This window comes from Oreochromis niloticus, linkage group LG7 (assembly GCF_001858045.2).
Source record: "Oreochromis niloticus isolate F11D_XX linkage group LG7, O_niloticus_UMD_NMBU, whole genome shotgun sequence".
NCBI lineage: Eukaryota > Metazoa > Chordata > Actinopteri > Cichliformes > Cichlidae > Oreochromis > Oreochromis niloticus.
Window position 1 is genome coordinate 10,876,986 of NC_031972.2, and position 9,632 is coordinate 10,886,617.

Below are 9,632 nucleotides of genomic sequence, written 5' to 3' on the forward strand. Positions count from 1 at the left end.
ACAGACTTGCATTTCACTTGTGTGCAGATAATGCTCTGTAAATGAGTCACCAGCTTATATACTGTGATATATATATTGCGGCGAGCTCAGACAAGGAGGAGACAGAGGTATCGTTTGGTCTTGCTTCCCGCGAGCTAGCCAGGGAGCACAGTCGTTTATTATCATTCAACAGCGAAAAACATCAACAACAAAATGGGGCTCTCTCCACCCAGAAACCCACAGTCGCAGAGAGAGAGCGTCACCTGTAACCATGGCAACATAACGCTGCCCCCTGGAACAACAGAAAATAGCTGTCAAACCCCAAACAGCCCTACATAGCCCCCACCTAAGGGGTCAGTCGTCCCCGACAACCCCATTACCCAACACAAAGTCCCACAAATGCTCAGGTATCTTCTTTCGGCACACAGGCTGATCTCAACCAGCAGGGGAAGAGTCACTCGGATCAGAACATGGGGTGCCACCAGCATCCCCTGCCCCGGCGGCTGCTGGAGCGGGCAGGCGGTACGGTGAGAGTCTGTCCTGGTGCAACACCACCATGCGCCCCGGGCCGTTCATGCGGATATGGTACACCACTTCTGTTAGCCGCTCCACGACCTCCACCGGCCCTTGCCAGTGACTGCACAGCCTGGGGGACACTCCCCTCTTACGAACCGGGCAGTACACCCAAACCTTGTCGCCAGGCATGAAAGCTCCCCCTCGGCACCTGTTGTCGCAGGCTCTTTTTTGTCGTACTCCGGCGCTGGCCTGGGCCTGGCGGGTGTAGTTATGAACCACCCGCGGCCGCTCCCTCCACCTCCTGCAGCAGTCCCTGGCCACCAACACGTGCCAGTTCCCTAACTCGGTGACGGGGAAAGGCCCTAGGACGTCTACTCCCACTCTCTGCATCGGGGCCCCCACCCGGTGCTGCTGCAGGGGGGCAGTGGAGCGTTGAGTGGGGCCCTTCCGTGGCGTGCAGGTGTCACAGCAGTTCACATGAAGTTCCACATCCCATCGACAACCAGGCCAGTAGAACCGAGTTTTGGCATTTCCATAGTGGCCGGCCCCCACCGAGGCGTGGACAAGCTTGAGCACCTGGGACTGCAGCAACCGAGGCACCAACAGCTGCAGGAGACCCCTGCCCTGACCGGGGGCCCGCCATCTCTGGTATAGGAGGCCGTCGTGGGTCTCCAGATTGTTGTACTGGGAGTAGTAGGCCTTCACTTCGGGCCCCTGTCCTGACACCCCTGTCCAGTCTGGGCGTCGCGCCGCCTCCAGCCAGGCCCCACCTGAACCAATGTCGCATCAGCCTCCTGCTTCCGCTTCAGCTGCTGCGTGGTCAACGGGAGCCATTCCCCTCTGCTGGCTGTGGCCTGAGCAGTAGCCATGCCCAGTGCCTCCTGGGCCCACTCCTCCTGTCGTTTCGAGAGGGGCAGCCGGTGTGGGTGCTGAACCAGCCGCGTCTGCCTGCAGTCTTCATCACTAGTGGCAATGATGTCCACATTCCCGTCCAGGAGGCACCTCAACCGCTGCCGCTGGTCATCAACCGCTTGGGTTGTCTCGGTCGAGGGAGGTTTGTTGGGCCTAGAGGCTGGGGCTGAGGCAAGTAGAGATGGTCCAGAGCCACCGGCGTCCGAAGTCTGTTGAGCAGCAGCTGCCTGAAGCCTGGCTTGTCTGCCTCTGGTCCCCTCCTTTCACTGCTTTTGACCGCACTGGAGGGCCAGAGTCTCTGTACCAAGAGTGATAGCCAGCTTCGCGCTGTCAACGCAGGCCCCCCAGCGGGTCAGCAGATCAAGGCCGATGATGCACTGGTCTTGGATGTCAGCAAGCCAGAAGTTGTACACCAGCTCCAGATCCTTCACTCGGATCCACAACGGTGTCTTCCCCCGTATGTCAGTTCTCTCCCCCGTCACCGTCATCAGCTGGGTGTCGGTGGGCGACCAACCCATCACAAGCGGCCCGGACGTTCCAGGGAACACACCAGGTTGTATTAGGGAAATGGTAGACCCTGTGTCCACCAGGGCCTGGCAGGGCTGGTCCTCCACACAGCAGCTCAGGTAGAGTCCCTTGAGGTGCCCGACTAGGCCCGTCACCGTGCATCGTTCTTGGAGGGGGGCAGGAAGCTGGAGCGGTGGTCCCCTCGCTACACCGCTCCCCCTCTCATTTCCCTGAGGCCACATAGTTCTGGTCTTTGGGGCGGGCGCCAGGCAGTTGCACGCCACGTGACCAGGCTCATCGCACCAGTAGCAGCGGTCGGTCGACGGGGACGCCTCCAGGGCAGCGAGGGCTGCAGCTGGCATATCTCCGGGACCTCCCCCTCCCTGTTGCAGTCTGCGGCTCTGATTTGGGGGTAGTTTGGGGGGATCACCTGCTGGTTAGGTCGCGAGGCGAGCACCAGCTCGGCCCTTTCAGCCTCAAGGAGCGCCTCACGGAGAGTTTGAGGCATAGCCAGCCGGACGTGTTGGCGCAGTTGCTCTGGAAAGAGTCCTCGCAAAAAAGCATGCAGGCTAAGCTCCTCATGGGCTGCTGCTGGGAACTCTGGGTAGCCACGGCGAGCATATAGCAACACATCAGCTGCAAAGGCACCCAGGCTCTCCCCTGCCCGATGGCTCCGGTTGGTCAGCTGCTTCCTGCTCTGATCAGTGGAGTGCCGCTACCCAAATCACCTCTCGAGTGCCATGGTGAGGGCCTGGAGTTCATGCTGCTCTGCCGGGGCTAGGTCAAGCAGTACCTGCAGTGCGTAGCAGCCTCTTCGTCACTCCAGCCCCCATGCCTCGTGGCTAGCCGGACTTGTGAGAGGTAGGGCTCTAGCGGGGATAGCCCGTTGTGTTTCGGTACCTTAGCTGGCGTTGTAGGCATCACTGCTCGCTGTCGGGGGCTCAGCGTGTCGGTCGACAGAGGCAGCCCATGAAGCATTGTCCTAGCGTCTGTCACGACGGGCCGCTGCCGTGGTGCGCTCGTGCTGTCGGGACCCGTCGGGGGACTTATATGGCCACTCGCTTCCTCTCTCTTCGATCGCCAGCTTCCCAAGCAGCAAATGCTCTCCTCGACGGCTTGCTCCAGCCTCTGAGTGTCTCTCTCCATTCCGGTGAGGGTGAGCTATCCCACTTCTGACACCAATGTGGCGAGCTCAGACAAGGAGGAGACAGAGGTATCGTTTGGTCTTGCTTCCTGCGAGCTAGCCAGGGAGCACAGCCGTTTATTATCATTCAACAGCGAAAAACAACATCAACAAAATGGCGCTCTCTCCACCCAGAAACACACAGTCGCAGAGAGAGAGCATCACCTGTAACCATGGCAACATAACGCTGCCGCCTAGAACAACAGAACATAGCTGTCAAACCCCAAACAGCCCTGACCCGCTACAATATGTAGGTGAACATATATATATGTACACCTACATATACAGGGAGTGCAGAATTATTAGGCAAATGAGTATTTTGTCCACATCATCCTCTTCATGCATGTTGTCTTACTCCAAGCTGTATAGGCTCGAAAGCCTACTACCAATTAAGCATATTAGGTGATGTGCATCTCTGTAATGAGAAGGGGTGTGGTCTAATGACATCAACACCCTATATCAGGTGTGCATAATTATTAGGCAACTTCCTTTCCTTTGGCAAAATGGGTCAAAAGAAGGACTTGACAGGCTCAGAAAAGTCAAAAATAGTGAGATATCTTGCAGAGGGATGCAGCAGTCTTAAAATTGCAAAGCTTCTGAAGCGTGATCATCGAACAATCAAGTGTTTCATTCAAAATAGTCAACAGGGTCGCAAGAAGCGCGTGGAAAAACCAAGGCGCAAAATAACTGCCCATGAACTGAGAAAAGTCAAGCGTGCAGCTGCCAAGATGCCACTTGCCACCAGTTTGGCCATATTTCAGAGCTGCAACATCACTGGAGTGCCCAAAAGCACAAGGTGTGCAATACTCAGAGACATGGCCAAGGTAAGAAAGGCTGAAAGACGACCACCACTGAACAAGACACACAAGCTGAAACGTCAAGACTGGGCCAAGAAATATCTCAAGACTGATTTTTCTAAGGTTTTATGGACTGATGAAATGAGAGTGAGTCTTGATGGGCCAGATGGATGGTAAAGGGCAGAGAGCTCCAGTCCGACTCAGACGCCAGCAAGGTGGAGGTGGAGTACTGGTTTGGGCTGGTATAATCAAAGATGAGCTTGTGGGGCCTTTTCGGGTTGAGGATGGAGTCAAGCTCAACTCCCAGTCCTACTGCCAGTTTCTGGAAGACACCTTCTTCAAACAGTGGTACAGGAAGAAGTCTGCATCCTTCAAGAAAAACATGATTTTCATGCAGGACAATGCTCCATCACACGCGTCCAAGTACTCCACAGCGTGGCTGGCAAGAAAGGGTATAAAAGAAGAAAAACTAATGACATGGCCTCCTTGTTCACCTGATCTGAATCCCATTGAGAACCTGTGGTCCATCATCAAATGTGAGATTTACAAGGAGGGAAAACAGTACACCTCTCTGAACAGTGCCTGGGACGCTGTGGTTGCTGCTGCACGCAATGTTGATGGTGAACAGACCAAAACACTGACAGAATCCATGGATGGCAGGCTTTTGAGTGTCCTTGCAAAGAAAGGTGGCTATATTGGTCGCTGATTTGTTTTTGTTTTGTTTTTGAATGTCAGAAATGTATATTTGTGAATGTGGAGATGTTATATTGGTTTCACTGGTAAAAATAAATAATTGAAATGGGTATATATTTGTTTTTTGTTAAGTTGCCTAATAATTATGCACAGTAATAGTCACCTGCACACACAGATATCCCCCTAAAATAGCTAAAACTAAAAACAAACTAAAAACTACTTCCAAAAACATTCAGCTTTGACATTAATGAGTTTTTTGGGTTCATTGAGAACATGGTTGTTGTTCAATAATAAAATTATTCGTCAAAAATACAGCTTGCCTAATAATTCTGCACTCCCTGTATGTATATGTGTGTATATATATATATATATATACATATGTAAGCCTTGCGCCATTTTATTTATATTTTAAAATGGTAATTGCACTATGTTCACATGGATTTTGTGTGGATCTCTGTTCAAAACCCCTTAGGAAACCTCTTCTTTATGTCAGACTGACAAAAAGTAAAAATAAAAGCAGTTCCTGTATTTTATTTTTTTTTATTTTATTTAGGATAGTTTTGTAAGCACACTGCATAATTTCAGCTAGCTCTTGTCTACTTTTTATTTTTATTGCATCCATCTTCTTCTGGTTTCAGGGGTGCTGGTGCCATGGGGCAAGACGCAGGGTACACCCTGCAGAGGGCTAACACAGAGAGACAGACAACCATTCGCACTCACATTCATACCTAAACCCAATTTAAAATCACAAATTTACCTTACTCCACTAACTGCATATCTCAGGACTGTGGGAGCAGTCACAGTACCTGTAGAGAACCCACACAGGCATACAAAGAACGTGCAAACTCCATGCAGAAAGGCCCCCCAGGAAAAAAAAGGAAGAAAGAAAGGCCCCAGCCAGATTGTAAATTTGGACCCAAGACATAGTTGCTGTAAGGGAAAAGTGCCAAACACTGCACCACCTCTGCCATTGTTGGATTTGTTTGTTAGTTTAAAGTTGAATTTAATATACTTTTCACAGCTAGTTTTTAGTTCAATCATCTATGTCTACCTTCAGTTATTACATATTATTCTATCAAAAGGCACAGTGAAACACAGTAGCAAATACCAGTGCTGATCGTTTGGACAAACTAAGTCTCCAAAGATGAGTGGTAGATGCCGATGTAAAAACCAGGACTGGATGGCATTTAACTCCAAGTCATTTGAGTCCTCTCCCAACTTCACTGTAGGTGGTTTGTTGTTTTGTTCCATTTAGCCATAGTTAAAGCTCTTAATTCTCATGTCCACTTCCTTTGTTGTATACTGATCTATTGCATGTAACATAATCAGTTTTATTTCATATTGTGCGACTCCCTCCAAGATATTGTGCATAATATCAACAGAGAAATTTTCACATGTATTGAAGTACTGCAATGAGTTTAGAATCCAAGACTGTTTAACACCCATCACATAAGGCAGTCTGGGATTTGCCTCCATTTTTTGGCAATGTTCAGTATGAAGTGCTTGAGTTCGCATGATTATCTTGGGTGAATCCTCTGTAAACTCTTTCTGAAAGTCCTCTTTTTCAGCAAGACAAAAGTGGCAACAATATCTGGCACTAAATGACTCTAGAAAACCAAACAGACAGTGAAGATCAAGGTTGTCAGTAGTAACTTGGACAATAGTTCCATGTACTGGGTCATCATGCAAGGCAATCGTAATTCCATCCCTCTCCAGGATTTTCATATTCTTCACAATTGGATCAAGTATCTTAGAGAAGCCATATGTTTGGGATGTTGAACTTCTTGGCAACTGTGAACATAATAAAATTGCATTATACATTTGAAATAAACACCAGAACAAGGCAAAGAAAGTGAAATTAAATAAATTGAGCAAAATAAACCTAAACAGTTGGTATAGCAGCTATTATAACATCATCCCCAAAGCTTGACTGATTCACACTTTGAAACACGCAGGAAATGTTGATGTTTTTTACTCACCGCATTCCAAAAATGATCTGTAGGTCAGCTGGCCCTCAAAACTGATGTACTTCTGTTGTTCTCTGCACTTCACAGGCACAGCTTGCATCCTTCATGATATGAAAAGGATATTTTTAAATAATTAGATTTACTACAAATACTTACAAAATTGAACAAAACAGAGGCACACACAAAACACATAGGGCTTAAAAGAAACATCTAAAACTGCACACTTGTGCACACTGCAACCATGTATACTTTTCAATTCGAGTAAAACACACGTGCTTGCTAAACTAACAGTAGTACACATACAAGATTCACTCCATTAAACACACATGCTCCTAACCAAAGATCAGGCGAAAACAGTCGTGTATGTGTCTCAATTCAGAGTAAACCACACCTGCTTTCTAACTGAACAGGTGAAACATCCACAAACGTCAATCCTCGATAAAACACACATTTTACTAACAGAACATCAGGTAAAAAAGTCCATTTTCATGACTCAGTTTGGAGTAAAACACATGTGCTCAACGACCTTTTTTGGATAAAACATTAGTGCACTGGATTTGCTAAAAACACACTACCCTGGTCAATTATACTACCTAAAGCAGCTATTGAGCAATGCTAAATTTAGTTTAGTGATATATACCTTAATGCTGTCTGTGAGTAGTCTAACGACATTAATTTAGCAGAAGCTAACGTAAGCATCAACCTTGCCAATTATGCAGCATGTAAGACCCACAAACTCTCATGCTGTAATGTTACTTACAGACCTTTCAGATGAACAGAAATTCCCCATTTTATCCTAAATTCAATCATTATTGAGCACTTTACTCACTTACCTGGCTCACCGCTGACAGTTGTCTCTGTTCCACTGCGGGATAGTGGGCATGGTCATGTCATATTACTCCAATGGAAATTCCTCTGTTTTTTTGCTCCAACTCTGGCAGCCAATTGAAATGATTACAATCCAAAATGAGTAAAAATGACTCTTTTAGAGGAAAATAATGTTAACTTTGGAAAAATTACTCTCTCCATTTTCCTGTGTATCAGTTTACCATGATGAAGTCTAACTTCACTCCACTCTGCTTTGAACTGTTAAAAAAGGTTATATTCTGAGAGCTGGGGGTCAAAATAGAACTGTAAAATAATAGAAATTTGAATAACTTCATGGAGCAGCTATGGTTAGCACTGTTGCCTCCACAGCAAGGCCCTGAGTTCAATTTTACCATTAGATCAGGAACTTTCTATGTGGAGTTAACATGTTCTCCCTTCGTCCCCGTGTTCTCTCTGGGTACTCCAGCTTCCTCCCACAGTCCAAAGACATAGAGTTAGTGGGGTTAGGTTAATTGATAATTCTAAATTGTCCATAGGTGTGAATGTGAGTGTGAAAAGTAGAAAAACACTGCCATCGTTTGATTTTTTATTAAAAATCAAATTTAATCCATATTTATTCTATTAAAATTACATACAACCCACATAAACTGTCAGCAAGACTCTGTTCAAGGTGCTTTATATTATAAATCAAAGACCTTACAATATTAGAAAGAAACTCCATCAAGCACACGGAACCCCACGACCAAGCTACTGGCAATAGAGTGAATGAAAAACTGCCTTTTAACAGAGAAAAAATCTCAGGCAGAAGCAGCCTCACGGAGGGGCGGCCATTCCCCACAACCAGTTGGGGGTGAGGGGAAAGAGAGAGAGAGGGCAGAAAGAAACTGGACAAAAGACACACTATGGAAGAAATAGCCAGAGCCAGATTAACCTATGGAAGAAATAGCCAGAGGTTAATAAGTATTTATGATTAAATATAGTAGAGGTTTATAAATATATATATATAGAAGCGAAAAGAAATGAATGAAAAAGAAACAGTATATCATGGGAGGCCCCCCAACAGCCTAAGCTCAGTGCAGCATAACTGAGTGAGGGTTCTGAAAATTCTAGTAACCACAAGTAAGCATACAATGTGAGAATGAAGTCCTCTTTTAGGACAATAAGATACTACAAGGTCTTTAAGATATGATGGGTCCTGATTATTCAAGATATAGTGTGTGAGGAGATGGATTGTAAATGCAGTTCTGAATGAAGCCAATAATGAGAAGCTAATAAGGGAGAAATGTAATTGGAAAAACTGTAGAAAGTATTTTCTATGTATTTGCACCTGTGTGTGTATGTGTGTGTGTGTGTAATTTCTCCTAGTTGTATTGCCTTTTAACTCTTCCTTAAATCTAAGTTTATAATGATCAACTGGTAATGCTGAAGTGTTTTAGTAAGCACATTCTTTCTCCGCTAAAAAGGTAAAAAGTGAGAATTAATGAATGTGTTAAGACTGAAAGTAAGGCATTGATATTGCACATACATAATCCCTGCTTTTGTAAACAGCCTACTATGAAGTCCTGGTGAGCTAGCCCATTAACTCCTGAGGTAGATTAACCTCATCCTGTCATGTCTGATCAGTTTCAGAGCATTAAAAGGCCACATCTGACAACTGTGTCCACAGGCAGACAGTGGCAATGGTGACAGTTGGGGGGAAAAAGTCCCTTTGCAGCTTAATATCATGAGCAGAGCTACAAGGGGAGGAGCAAATAGACAAACAAACCCTGTGAGGTTAAAGGAAAGGACAAGGGCACGCACATGTTGCATCAGCGCCTGCCGTCAGACACACGTTGCTCAGTTTCAATTGTATTTAGCTTGGAGGGGAATGCTGCTTATTCTGAGAATTTGTAAGCTTAAAAGCAGTATAATCATCTCACCAACTGTCAGCACACACCTTTGTTATACACCGTAGCAGTATGCTGTAATAAATGCACAATTTTGAATGTACATCAGTGAAGCGTTTCCTTTACTAAATGCCTAAGAACCTGTATCATTTAGAATGAAAAGCTAAACATTATACAGCAAAGACTATGTGAAGAAGCTAACAAATTATTTTTATGCACTGTGTGTACCTTAATAACTAACAAATGTACTGAAAGTGTTCTTTTATCTTTACACAACATCTGCTGTTGGATAATTCATATTGTACATTGTTTACACCTTCCATCAGCAAAGGAGAGTGAAACAGGTAGCAAGACTGTATAATCC

The 9,632-nt window shown here is 46.0% G+C and overlaps 1 long non-coding RNA gene across 1 annotated transcript; it reads right to left on the reverse strand.

Moving 5' to 3' along the window:
* Positions 1–5,974: 5,974 nt before the first annotated feature.
* Positions 5,975–7,452, reverse strand: LOC112847552 (uncharacterized). Its single transcript, XR_003221148.1, has 2 exons — positions 6,567–7,452; positions 5,975–6,378 (listed from the first exon to the last, which is right to left on the reverse strand). It is a non-coding gene; the product is annotated as an uncharacterized LOC112847552 (long non-coding RNA).
* Positions 7,453–9,632: the final 2,180 nt, after the last annotated feature.